This window comes from Cotesia glomerata, linkage group LG3 (genome assembly GCF_020080835.1).
Source record: "Cotesia glomerata isolate CgM1 linkage group LG3, MPM_Cglom_v2.3, whole genome shotgun sequence".
Lineage (NCBI taxonomy): Eukaryota > Metazoa > Arthropoda > Insecta > Hymenoptera > Braconidae > Cotesia > Cotesia glomerata.
In genome coordinates this window covers 3,772,802-3,787,817 of record NC_058160.1, presented here as the reverse complement: position 1 = coordinate 3,787,817, position 15,016 = coordinate 3,772,802, and the positions used below count along the sequence as shown (strand labels likewise).

The 15,016-nt window shown below is 30.7% G+C and overlaps 1 protein-coding gene across 8 annotated transcripts in view; it reads left to right on the top strand.

Moving 5' to 3' along the window:
* LOC123260774 (transcription factor Sox-2-like) overlaps window positions 1-15,016 on the top strand; it is a 375,090-nt gene that overhangs the window by 149,368 nt on the left and 210,706 nt on the right. For all 8 annotated transcript variants that reach the window (XR_006508512.1, XR_006508516.1, XR_006508517.1 and 5 more), the window contains one exon: window positions 1,918-2,102. The gene's annotated coding sequence lies outside the window, so the exon portion shown is untranslated. The remainder of the gene's footprint in view (window positions 1-1,917; window positions 2,103-15,016) is intronic.

Below are 15,016 nucleotides of genomic sequence, written 5' to 3'. Positions count from 1 at the left end.
CCAAATTTAAGTCCGAATTTCCTCTATTTCTCATAAAAATTCCATTTGAATTGCAAGTTAATAAGTTACAACAAACCATAAATAAAAAAGTCAACCTTAACAATATAAAGAACAAAATATTAAGAGAAGTCTCGACGGCCAAGAACTCGAGATAGAGAAGAGCTCGGACACTTAATTTATCTTTACCCTTTCCTTGAGTCTCTCACCAAGGCTTTCTTAAGCCGATGCACGTATGTCGCCATCTTGGGCACTCCCACTCCCACCCGCGGCTGATTCCTCACGCCCTCTTCCTCTACCTCTATAAACAGCAGCATCGACGCCTTCATCAAACACATTCACGTATAACTCAGAAGCAGGCTCTTCACCCTCTTAATTTTATTTTCACTCACTCTCTCAGTCCCTTTCCCTTCGATTCCCCGATTCATGCCTCGCGTGACTGGAATACAGCTTTGTTATTATTTATTATATACAACAGTTATTTATTTTTGTTTGTATTCGTATAAATATCTGTAGTATATCACCGCACACAGCACTCGAAAGAGTATAAATAAAAATAAAAAGAATCGGCAGATATCACGGTGGTCTAGTCGGTTTCTCACCGGGCCGTCATACCAAGCGTCCAAGCAACTGAACATTACACTTCCCACTAGCGAGGATTTACTCTTTGTCAATGAATATTCATTAGCTGACCGTTGGCTTTGCCATTGTTTAACTCTCTTGCTATGTACTAGCGATATATCGAGTCTAAATTAAGGGCCGTTTGTCACTTTCTTCCATTAATATAAAGTTACCAGCTACACATCCGACGTCGTTTTCGTCGTACGGTCAATGTTGATTAATATTAATAGTGTTGAGAATAAATTCTAGTTATTATTTCAATAGAACAATACTGATGAACTCATAAAAAAAATTACAATTTTTGTCAATGAAATTTATTTTCTTTGTTTTGATATTCTTGGCTTCAAAATTCTTTTTCTTCAGTCGGTAATAAAGAAGCTTTACTCAATGAATCAAATTTTGAGCAAAAAATTATCTAAAATCATTCATTGTTTGTTTTATATTTGGTTATTATTAATTGTTGAAATTAAGTTTTTCGGCTAAGATATAAAATTAATAAATTCATAAATAATTGAAGTTTTGATCCCAAAATTACTTCTACACTGATAGAAGAATTTGTTTGTATTAAAAAACATTTGTTAATAGTTAACAAATCATTCATTAGAGACCACGTTTTAGTATTAAACAAATATTTCTTAATTAAAATGATTTATTTGTATTTAATAAATCTGATATTCATTTATTAAATATTAATAAATCTTTTTAAATATTAAGAAATATTTCTTAAGGATTAAAAAGTGGTCTCTAATAAATGATTTGTTAAATATTAACAAATATTTTTAACTATAAACAAATCCTTCTATCAGTGTATTAATTTTGATATTCTCGAGCAGCAAATTTATTTTTTTTCAGTTAATAATAAAGCTTGATTAAGAATCATCAGTCGGTAAATTAAATTTAAATCAAGCTCATTTATTCAAACTTAAAAAAATCATTAAATGTTATTAAACAGTTAAAATTTTTTATTTAAAAATTTCTTTTTTTGATTTTGATATTCTTGGTCTAAAAATGTTATTGCTTTGTGCAATAAAATATTCTGTGTTATTTATAATTCAATTTATTGTTGATTTATATAAATCGTTTAAAATGAAATTTTTTTTCAATAAAACAATAAATAATTCAAGTTTTTGTTGAAACTTTTATTCAAAGATTTTTTTTCCCTTAATTTTATAGTCTTGATGACAAAAATTTTAATTTCCTCCGTCGATAACTAAGCTCATTTAAAAACCATCAGTTGGTAAACTAAACTCTCAAATCCAACAAAATGAAATTCACAAAAAATAATTTTTTTTTTTTCAGCATTGGTAGTATGCATGCGCAGAAGGGAGAAGTCGATTGGCACTGTGATTTTGCAATCTAGACACGTATGGAGTGGAGTCTCTCGCGGAATATTAGCCGGTAGCTGATTCGAGCCTACACATTGGACGGCAAGCAGAGGGACTGACGTGCATACTGTATTAAGCCCTGGGGACTTTGCTGTCTTGGTGAGTGTGTCCTTCTATATTCTATATACTATATGTATATGTATATATAGCGAAAACGGGCGCCATCAGCACGATGGCGTTAGTTGACCGACGTGAGCCTGTATCAGGGCGGACCGCTGTGCAAATACTCAGGTATTCATGAAACCCACGGGGTATGTGCCCTCGCTGTACTGTGTTATCAGGAAACCTTGTCCCTTGTTGTTGCTTTCTATATGCTGTTTTCTCTCGGGCCATTACGTTTTTTATGTATTTGCAATCTCTCTGAGCGTCCGTCATTACTTTTTTAGGCAGCTGAAGCAGGAATTTGTTTGGCTCACCGAATTTTTGGTAGTCAAATCAAAATATTGGTTTTAACTAAGTAATATTTTATTAAGAAAATTTAGTTTAAAAAAAAGAATAAAAGGAAAAAATTATTGAGCAAATAAAATTTTTTAAAACACATCAAAGTATCAGCTGATCTACAAATAATGCCTTTAATTTATTTTAATTAATTATTTTGCTTAACTCAGGTAACTATCGATGTATTGCAATGAAATATGATATAGTAAGTGCAATATATGTTACACTGTATAACAATAGGTAATATCAGACATACTAGCAACACTGATTATGGATAATAATCGTATTCATTATCTATTACAGGATTTTCTCAATTGAAATAAATGACCCCAAATTTGAATGAGGTATCCAAAAATTTTTGATAATTTTTTTACACTGAATCAAATTTTAATTAACATTTTTTTTCCCGTTAATAATTAACTCAAAATTTGGATTTTTAATTTCTATAAACCATGTTAATAGACCATTAATTAAAAAATTTCCTGTGTTTTATTATTTTCCTAATATTATAAACTTACAATAAAAAAAAAAAAATATGTGTGTACCAGAGTACACAGGTAAGAAGTGAAACTTCTTTATGACATATCATTTTTTTTACTATTGACAACTTCACAGAAATTGGGTGGATAAGGCTTAAGAAAAAAATTTTTTTTTTATTTTAGTATTTAGCTATTTTAGTATTATAGACATGCATACAAATAGTATGAGTAATTCATTTAATCATTTCTCTTATTATAATTATTGTATTTCATCAATTATGATCGCATCGTAATTACCATTGTTGTCATTATTTAGACTATGCCATTATTTAATCTAAAAATTAGTTAATCAGTTTATAAAAATTATATAACGAACTTTAATATTCATATTTCATGTCATAACTTAGTAAAAATAATTCAAAGCAGATATTTAATAACTTACTCAATTACACAAGTGATGAGTAAATAATTTGAATTATCTACTTAAAGTAATACAATTATATGACGAGAGTTAATTTTGTAGATATGCAATAATTTTATAGAATTCCAAATGAATAAATAAATCATTAGAAACGAATAATTAATAAAAATGTACGTATACATATTTTTATTTTATAATTGTTTTGTTTTATTTTTAAACTATTATTTAATTTGTTTTTTTAATTGTTTTTAGAATTACTAATAATATTTACTAGATTTATTCTTTACGTTGCTATACTGAACTTTGATAAAAAAAAAAAAAAACAACATGGCGCGTAACCAAAAATCGTGACGATTTTTTTTACATTGCAATAAAATTTCTCTCATACGTCAATAAAGAAGTTTCACTTCAATAGAACTTTATCTTAAAAATTTTTAAATTTTTACAAACATTAAAAGTTCGAAATAACATTAAAAATTGAATGAAAACTTTTCAGAATATTTTTCTACAGTGATTAATTCATTATAAAAAAAAAAATTCTCTCTGATGAATATTGTAATTTTTGATAATTCACAAATACTATTTTTGATAGTTTTGATTTTTTAATTAAAATTTTTTGTTACGTTATTATCTAAAAAAACATTTGATTTTAAAAGTCGAAGCTTGACAACATCTCGATGTTTATTTTTCTACTTTTCTTATCTTCTATTCCACTTTAGTGACTTAAGTCGAAAAGAAACAGTCAAAAATAGAGAAAAAAGCAGAGTTATACATACTGCACCGTAGAAGCTGGTTAGTAATTTAAAAATGTTGATAAAGCGCCGGGAGACGGGTCGATGGGTGGTAATTAGGTAAATGAATAATTTACAGTGAATTAAATGAAGGGTGGAGGAGAGGGGAAAGTTTGTGGGGAGGAGCTGGAGTAGATACTGGAACGGGAGCTCTGTTGTAGACAAAGTTGGCAGCGCAGAAGGAGCTGGAGTCAGAGCTGGAGTTTGAGTAAAGTAGTCCCGAGAAAAGCGATAATGCGACGAACTAGTGAATATAGTAGTGAAATAGTAGAGTAGAGTAGAAAGTACTGTATAGTTGAAGGTAAAAGTTACGGTTGAGCGAGATGAAAGACGTCAAATTGAAAGAAACACGACGAGCAGACGAGAATGAGAATGAGAACGAGAGTGCGCAGTTTTAACTCGGAATTACTCTCTTGAGCTGTTCATATCATTCCCGGTTCCATACTCGACAGTCCCGGCTCCATGATCTCCAGGTCACTGATGTCAGGTTATATTATCATTATCATTATCGTTGCATTCAATCTTAAAAAAAAAATAATAACAATAATAATCATAAAAAATTAGAATCATAATATCTTATAGATCATAAAATTTCTTTTAAAATAAGTACCCACACGCTTAAATTTATTTAAAATATAATTTCGCGAATTAAAAAAAATTTCAAAATGATTTTTTTATTATTATTCATACGTTTTATTTTTCATAAAATTTATTAACAATTATTTAACATAAATTTTTGTAAATAATAATAAAAATTTAAATTATAGTATTGTACAGATTATAAAATTACTTTAAAAATAAGTACTCACACGCTTTGATTTATTCAAAAATATCAATCCGCGTAATAACAAAAAAACTAATTTTTTTTTAGTATTTATATATTTTACTTTTTTCACAGTTGATTAAATATTATATAAGATTTACCACTCATTTTTAGAAATAATAATTTTGAATAAAAATTAGAGACACTTGAGTCCCGATTTACCCGACAACTTGTTGACAATATAATATCGGCGAAACATTCGAGTAAAATATGTAGAGCTAAGCAGAACGATTTGCAGTTTTATCCCCCCGACATTACACAACTTATCCTCATCATATTATACAGACGGGACGTAGACTGTAGGCACTCCCCAAAGTCCCCACTTACCGCGGATTTACGCGAGATATATTTGTTTTAAAGTCCCTGCTTTTTCCACTCAATGTCTCGAAATTTTCCTTCTACCTCCTACCCGCCTCTGTATTCGTCCTAGACTTGTATATTTATATCTACATATTTGCAAGAGGGTTCCAAGCTCTCTCGTACTGAGGAATTGAGGAATTCAAGATAGGGACGAAAAATATGACCCAGCTAAGTGCTCTCTAAACTGAATTTTATGTTTCATAAAGTTTGTAGTTATTAGGACGCAGTTTTTAAAGCTTTCACTTTTTTAATAGCAATACATTATATTTTATCAGGTTATGGGCCCAGTGCGTAGCAATTTTCTCGAAAGTAAAAATAACATATTCATAATTATCAATAATTTTGAAAGAAAAAAAGTAAAAATGAAAATGAAAAGTAAAAAATAATATCTAAATTTTCAATAACTGAAGCTGATATTTCCTTTGTTCTTATTCTCATTTCCTGGCCTCAAGCCGCACAACCTGACCTCGGGTTGCCTGACATCGGGCAGATGTGACATCTTCTGGCACATTTATACCCTTTACACAGACACATTTCTCTCCCGCTCCAGATCCAAATCCAAATCAAATCGGTAAGAGGACTGAGCTCTGGATGTGCTGGATGTGCTGGGACCGTCGAGTGGTATAGGTTCTACGAGTGTCACCCGGTCTAATCTGGGGCGCGGCGGCGAGAGTGAGCCTAATCCAGCTTATCCAGAAAGTAATTTTGAGTCTTTTGAAATAGTCCCCTCGCAGCACCCACTCAGCAAAAGAGAAGAGAAGAGAAGAGAGCCAGCACCTTGATTCATTTCTCTCGGTTTATTCCGTCCCTCGCGACTTCGAGTCCTAGGAAAAACGTTATCTCGTCCGCCAGTCCGCTATCTCGGCTGTTTTTTTCTCCACCGAATTAATATCTTTCTGTTTTCGTAATACTGTTAGATATAATCATCGGAGCTGAATTAGCTGGATGTTAAATTACATGAAGAAAACAAAATAGTTATTTTTATCATTTTACATTGAATAAATAATCAGACTCTTTTTTTATAAAATTGTAAGTGAAAATATTTAAAATATTTCATTACTACTTTTATGGTAATAATAAATATATCACATTGTAACTATGTGACTTTTATTAAAATTTATAATTTTCTTTTTTATAAAAATAAATGAAAGTTTTTTATTAGGTTTTTATTTAATAACTTTATAATTATTTTTACTTTTTTTCAAAATTAGTTCATTGATTAATTGAATTTCTATATATTTATTCATTTCTGTAAATTCTCACTAATTGAATTATAAATCTCTGTACAGTTAGATTGTTGTAGTATTCTTATAAATGTAAGATGGTAATAATTACTACGTTCTTATAATTGAAGTAACTATTTAGAAATTGGGAAAATTGATCTCCAAAATGACTCTCGTCACTAAAAAATCCTTGTTATCATCTAACACAGTAATAATTACCATTCTAAATTGGTACACATAACTATTCTCTTCTTTTCATGATATGATTGTTGTACATTGCTCATTCTTTCTAGATAATTGCTCCTGGATTGTTCTGAACAAATGACTGCAGAAACAATATTTGAATAAGAGCTCTCAAAGTGTCAAATGTCTCTTCTGTCCAAAAATTTGGTTTTGATCGTGAGTCGGCACTTTTGCTCAGTTATTCATTTTTTTAAACTTACAGGTCTCATTGTTATTTTCTAACCAAAATTCTTGAACTAAGAAAATAATTTTTAAGAATTTTACTGTCTTGAAGAGCTTTTCTGCTTCAAAAAAAAAAAAAAAAAGACAGATAAACCATAAAAAAAACTAAATTTATCTGTCAAATGACTCTCATAACTAAAAAATCCTCGTTACCATCTCACACATTGATGATTACCATTCTAAATTAGGACATATAAATATTTCCTTCTCTCTGTTAACGTGAAGTTTCTTTTCTGCAAAAGAGCTTAATAAAAAAAGCTATTAGCGCAGCCTATCGAGGTTCACCAACTGGTACCATCAAAATCCATTACTATTACGTTTGTTGGAGCTACAGTTATAGTTGCAAAACCGGGCATCGGGCATGGAAACGCATCCAGCTTGAATGTATCAGGGACACACTGGCAATATATATACATATATATATATATATATATATATATATATATATATATATATATATATATATGCTGGAGTATTCCCTACCAAAGGCAATAGTACTAGCAGAGTATATCGCAATCGTATCGTGAAACTGAAGAGCCCTCACAGACGCAACATTACGCTGATTGCCTGAATTATCCGCAACCAGTCTGGTTACTTCAGTGCAATGCTCATGCATGTGCACACTTACCATTGCTCTCTTTCTCTTTGCATGTGCAAACTACATTTATCCAATGTACATACTCTGAATACGTGTGATATGGTATGTGTGGGTTTCAACATATAGAGCAGAGTCGTGCGTAGATTTTGAGCTTCCAGCTATTGGACTGATAAGCGTTTGCGCATATCCCGGCTTTCTACTGTATATATGTATATAAATATATGTATACTCTTTCTACTCTCTACATAACATGCTCCCTCTTCCTCTGCACTACATACTGCGTCTATGAGTATGTAGAGTATGTGCAATTCGCATTTATGCACTCGGGGATAAAACGTGCTGGCATGATTCTGATAGCAGTCTCCTGCCGCTGATGCTATCACCCAGTGTACGGATAAAATTCTAAACAGAGCCACGTTTTCAATTCCCCTGTGATAAATTATTATTATTTTTGGTTTCCATTCAATGGAATTTTAAAATTCTTTTACTATTTTTATCGTCTCACTAAGTAGGGAGAGAAGAGAGTCTGTGAAAAATAAAAAAAAAATACTTGACTTAAGAAAAATATTATCTTGAAAATTTCACTCTTGATCCGAGATATTCAGTTTAAATTTATTGGAAAAATTTTTTCAAAAATCGAAAAATATTGGAAGTTTGGATATAATTTACTACACGGAAAAAAGTAAACTGTAATATTCACTCGGATTCCGGTTAATTTTTATAGTTTCAAACAGTAAAGCGGACATCGGGGTGGCAAAAATATAAATATTACAAAACTTAATGTAGAAAGTATAAAAGCCACAATTTATAATTTAATATCCAAAATGAGTGATTAGTAGCTGTCACTATAGTAAATAACGACTCTTTCATCTTGAAAAATTACAGTTTCAAACAGTAAAAATTGCCATTTCAATATATAGTCGATATTATAAGGAGAAGGGGAACTCAGATGAAAGACAAGGGGGTCTCACTCTGGGAGAATTTAACATTTGAAACAGTAAAAATTATACTTTTAAAATATACATTTTACCAGTCCAAGCAAGTCAATGATTACAGTTTGATTTTTAGCGTTGCGTTTAAAATTTACCATTTTACTTTGTAAATATTGACGTTGCTTGTATTAGAAATTTACTAACTTTATTTTATACTTTTTACATATCATAAGATCATTTTTTAGGTACAAAATGATAAATATCAAAGTCTGAATTCTTAATTATTATACTTTAACATTTTAGACATTTACATAGCGAATATTACTGTTTGAAATAGTATTTTCTTCCATGTAAAGAGTAAATTGTAACGTTTAAATGGTAAATATTATAAAGTGAATAGTAAAATCACGATTTTACTGTTTGGAATAGTAATTTTTAGCAGTTGATTATTACTTATTATAAATCGACTGTTATTTATTACAGTTTACTTTTTTCGGTGTAGTTTTGAATCCATCTTTTTATTTTGAAGATTGTTGTATTATTTTTTACTTTTGCTTGTAACGATAAGTAGCGAAGCGTACTGGGCCCATAACCTATTATAGTTTATTATTTATAATCCTTAATTATACTTAAAACAAGAACAATTTCTTGGATCAAAAATCTTGCTACTGGTTTGAAGACAATTAAATTTTTGAATAATAATTTTTTTTGCCAAAACACCAAATTAAATTCAATAAATTTTTAAATCAATTAAACTTCTCTAAAATAATCTTGTTTTTAGATTAAAAATCTTCCTCTTAAATAATAGTTATTTTTTTTAGTGAATAAAAAAAATTTCCTAGGGCATTTTCTCTCTAAAATTTGATGATAACATAGCAAAAGAGACTTTGCAACATTATCGTGTTTTAATTTAACTTGCTGCTGCACTTTAATTAGACTTCGGCTGAATGAAACGTCGACAAGCAAAGTGAGTAAGGACTTGGAGCTTTACAACATAACGGGTTTTCTGTTGCTCTCTGCGAAGCTAAATAATTGCCCGGTAGCAGCCCAAGCCCTCCTTCTCCTCCTCCTCCATCTCGCTCCACAATACTGGAGCACACTCTTCGCTCCTCCACAGTTGCCAAGTAAAGAGAGAAGAGCCAACTTGCCTGGATTTGTACACACACTTTTAAGCCAAGTGTATTAGAATTTCCCAGTAGACTCAGAAGTTTCCTATAATTTAATTCATTAGTCGGCGCTTTATTCCAAACTTAAATCGACGTCTTTCAGGAAATTAAACCTGCTCCTGTTTATTTCCGTTAACCTCCTTCTCGATTCTTCCATTCGGGTCATCATCATCATCATTTCTTCATTTGTTATCAAATCATAAGCTGCATGAAGAGCATCATTTCCTTGATGATAAAAATATAGAGCCACCTTGAATCCTGGATCTTGGATTTTATATCTTGCGTTGGAGGAAAAATATCGAACGCTCATCATTCAAACAATGCAGAAGTGACGTGACTCAACAAAGGCGGTCGCACGGCTCATAAATTTAGACGATAGACCTGGGTGGAAGGGTTCAGGACGCATATCATAACAGTTGATAAATGTACTGCTCTATATATGAGGATACATAGGTCTAGCTAAACCACTACTACCGGAGAACAAGCACACCATTTATTACCTCCTCCCTGCGCTCCCTCTGCCTCGGGTTACCTTCTCGACGACTATGAATTCATAAGCATTTTCAACTCTATAGTACACTCTACGGCAAATGTTACATTTATATGTTATGTATAATGTATAATCAAGGATATGTATAATGTATTATCAAAAATGTTTGCTTTAAATGATATGCATCCCTTGGTATAATTCTCTGATATAGTTACTTCCGTATATCGATGGTTTTCTGACGCAACCTCGTACCTCAAAAATGACAATTTTAGAAATGAGGTAAAAAATGGCTTATAAGAAATTAATATTCATCTAAAAACAATACTTATCACTTGTATTTTCTAAAAATACTATCGTATTTATTATTAACTTGGCTTATAATTTTTTTTTCAGTAACGCGTTTATAATTAATTATTAATTTCCAGTAGAATCCTTTCATCCTCAAAAATCTAGATTCGTGATTGCGTTATAAAACCCTCTATATGATTGTCTGATGGGGAAATTGACGATATCAATCTAAATATAGACACATCAGGTCCTATCGGGAGATATTTATTATTTCTTACAGAATAATATATAAAATTTTAGGCAAAGTTACGAAAAAGAATTTTTTTATTTAGTAAGATGCATTAAATTAAAAAAATTTTTTTATTTATGGCGAAATTTAATTATTGAGTGGTACTATGATTATTAAATTTTAAATTTTGCGCGTTTCCCGATACGACACGTGAAAAGTTTGTCTTTAATTTTAATAACAATGACGAGCCATTTTGTTTTAGAGGTAAATTTGATCGATCATCTTTTAAATTCCATTTTTAATAAAAATGTTTTTCAAAATGATTTAAAAATTACATCTCACAAAAAATTTCTTAACATGATCTTAATTTAATGTCTTGATGTAAAAATTGGCCATATTAGGACATATCTGGCTTAATATGGCTTCTTGTGTATTGATATGCCCATTTATAGTTTTTTAACCAAAGAAAGTGTTGAAACTCTCCAATAGATAGCGTATGATCGCTAAATTTTCTCGTTAACAGAAAGATAAGTCTGAAGAGTTAAGTTATAAAATAAAAATCATCCATTCACTTCTGTAGAGAGCTTATTTGATATTTGTTTTCAGTTTAATGACCTACTAAACCAATTTTTATTTAATTTCACACGTTAATTGAAGTGCACATTTTTAAAAAGTAGATAAAAGTGAATAATTATAATAAAAGTTTGTTTTTTATTCACATTTATGGACTTATAGAACTAGATCAATTTATATTAAGCCATATATTAGTAAATTTAAAAGATAATTAGTCAAGATTTTACTACTGAAACAAAATGGCTCATCAACGTTAGCAAAATGAAAGATAACTTCCACAGATGGCGCGTCGGTAATAGCGCGAAATCTTAAATTTAATGACCAGAATATTACTAAATAATTCAATTTTAATCTAAAACAATTTTTTTTAATTATACGCAAATTTTACTAATTAAAAAATTCATTTCCTTAAATTTTTTTAAAAATTTTATGAATTTTTTCTTAAAATAGAATAAATATTTGAAATGTTGAAATTTTTTCCATCGACTCGTAACCCGCGATATTAAAACCGAGAGAGAAAAAATGACAGGCTCGGAGTACCCAAGCGAGAGACAGACAGAAGCTTGGGCAGTGCGTATCGATCTGGCAGCGTTATGTGCGTGTCGGAGGTTGGGGTCCTGGCATGGACCAATCGGAGGGCAACTCCTCTTATCCTCTCCTCCCTCCGGCTCACCCTCGTTCATCCTGCTCTCTTCACCCTCCTGCTCCTGCTCACCTCTACTCTCTACTCTGCTCTGCTGTACATATTATGTATACATATGGAGTATGAGTTTGGAGTACTTACACCTATGTACCTAGTTACTATTACACTGAGCTAGAGGTGGCTCACTCCCTCGTCTTCCTCGGTATCTTCGGCAGCCACTTACTCGCTCTCTTGCTCATGACTCCTAGATCCACTGTAGAGAGCACGGAGCACATATATGTTCATGTAATATGTATACATACTGTTCTAGAGACGTTGTGTAGAAATTCCCTTTGAAGTTCCAAGTGTGTAGATGCGTGGCTACTATACATGTATTACTGCAAGCTGATTATATCGCAGATCTCAGTTAGAGTCATTGTATCTGTTATATCAGTATTAATACTTGTATATTAATATCTTCATATGTAGAAGGTAAAAATACTAGTTTTTACACTGAGACAAAATATTTTTGGACTTTACTTAAATAGAATTAAATGCAATTTATACTCAAAAAAATTACTTGAGTTTAGAAAATTATTGAAAAAAAAAATATCTAACATTTTTTTGAATTTTTTTTTCAATGAGTAAATTTTTACATAAATATTTTTTTTTTAATTCTACATGTAGAAGTTTTGAAAAAAATTAGAGCAATTTTACAAAAATATTTTTTTTTCACAAATTTTTATTTGTAAATTTAAATAGTTGCAAAATTAGTCGTGCAAAATTGTCTGATTATTTGAATTGATTTTGATTTCAGCATAGAAACTTTACATTCAATTACAAAATTTCCAGAAATAATTGATTTATTGTTCCTTTTTTAGGTACACGGAAAAAAAAATATTGTTAAAATGACTATCCAACGTATCCTCAAATGACGTTTCCTTAAAATAACAATCCGGATTTCTGATTTAGGGATTCATTTGTTTCACTTAAAAGCATACAGAGAATAGCTCTTGTAAATATATGTAGTTTCTAGGATCTGTATAGTTGAATTAACTAAATGTAACGCTAAAATAATGATATGGATCGTCATTTTGATGATCCACTGTATAGCTGAATTGGCTATACAGCGTATATCTAAGAAAAATGACTATACGGAGTATAGTCAGAATACCGATGCGTATGCTTATTCTAACAATATTTTTTTCTCCGTGTAGATTTTGTTAGAAATCTAACTATTGCATTAGTCCTCATGGTAGAATTTTCACCTGATTTTGCTATCATATGTCATAATTTGTCAAATAAGTTCCAAAAACACCATTGGTTAAAAAATTTATATATGTATGTATGTATATATATATATATATATATATATATATATATATATATATATATATATATATATATATATATATATATATATATATATATGTGTAATATAACCAGCCTTGTCATCAGGATATCTCGAAAAGTTTTCAACCGATCTTCATGAAACTTGATACACATATTCTTTGGGTAATTACCGAGGTCGAGTTCGAAGATGAGCAAAATCCGTTAGTTAGTTTAGAAATGGCGGCCATTTAAAACTTTCAAAATTTTGTAAATTTCAAGTTTTGTAACTTCAACCGTGAATAACTTTTTACTGACAGAAAAGAGCTCATTTCTGGAAACTTTATGGTGAAGCTGATTATATTACCTTCAATTTGACCTATAACACATACTTTATGAAGATTTTTATTAATTTTATGGGCCATTCAAAAATTTTAAAATAATGAAAACTTTTTTTCAAATGTCGTTTTTTTAAAATGACTTTTAAACAGCTTTACCGACCGATTTCAAAAACTAATCAGCTCTTAACATAAAAAAAAAACTACGTCGATCGCCGCCGGACCGGTCAAAATCGCTTGATTCGTTTGTGAGATATCGTTGACGAAAAAAATCGAAAAAAGCGTTTTTTTCAAACAAATTCCGAAATTTTTTATCTGATCAATTCACGGTTTGAAATTCATCATAGAATTCAAAAAAACTGCATCGACTGTTGTCAACTACGTGATAATCGGTTAACTCGTTTAAAAGTTATTGCGGATTGAAAATTTAAAAATTACATAAACATTTTTTATTTAATAAATTAAATAACATAAATAAAGAAAATCTCATTTCACATGAAATCTACCTTTCATTTCGGGTGAGGCCGAATGGCATTTTTTTCTACTGTAATAATGGTATTAATTTATCCAAAAAAAATTTTGATGAAGAATTTAAGAATATTAAATTTAATTAATTAAAATAATTTTTTTGTCCCAAATTTGAATTAGCAAAATAAGGAAAACAACGAAATTTTGATTTTTTCAATCTGAAAACAATGAAAATAATTTTTAAAAAAATCGACGTATCAATTACAGCTTCAATCTAATATCTATCATCTCCTCTATAAAAAGAATAATTCAATCACTCCATACAAGAGTCACAAGCCGAGTCGCGATCGCGGGCACTCGACCAGCAAAAAACGAAACCAAAAAATAAAAAAGCGTCCAATTACAAATAGTTTAATTGCGGTCGGGTTTATTTTGTCCATTTAAATGCATACATATATATATTTTATCTCTGTCGAGAATTTTTTTTGATTGAACGCAGATGGGTGGATACGGATGAAGAGATTTTGAAATTTCAAGAGATCGTATTTGCGATAGTATTTGCAAATGTTTTGTGGGGCTCGATCGGACGCGAGCCGGAAACTCGTACCAACGATTAACGAGGAAATTCGATGAAATCGTAAATTCGTCAGTTCGGACCACCCACTCTGCTCTGCCGCGGGGATAAAAGAGACAGATACACAACACATATGTGGAATGTGCAGTCTGGATACTGCAGATGCACAGCACACAAACATATCACTCGGGAGCACGTTGAAACTCGATTGCTATTATTCCCGACGCATGTGCGCAATGTCCGTCGGACATTGCTCCGTACTCATCATCCGAGCGAGACAACCAGATCTGTCGAGCTAACCAAAACCAACTGTGCTATGGACTGGACACTCGATACCAATAAAATTCCCTAATCGATCTAAATAACAGATGGGGTTGAGCTTTTATACTTTTTCAGTTATTTTCCA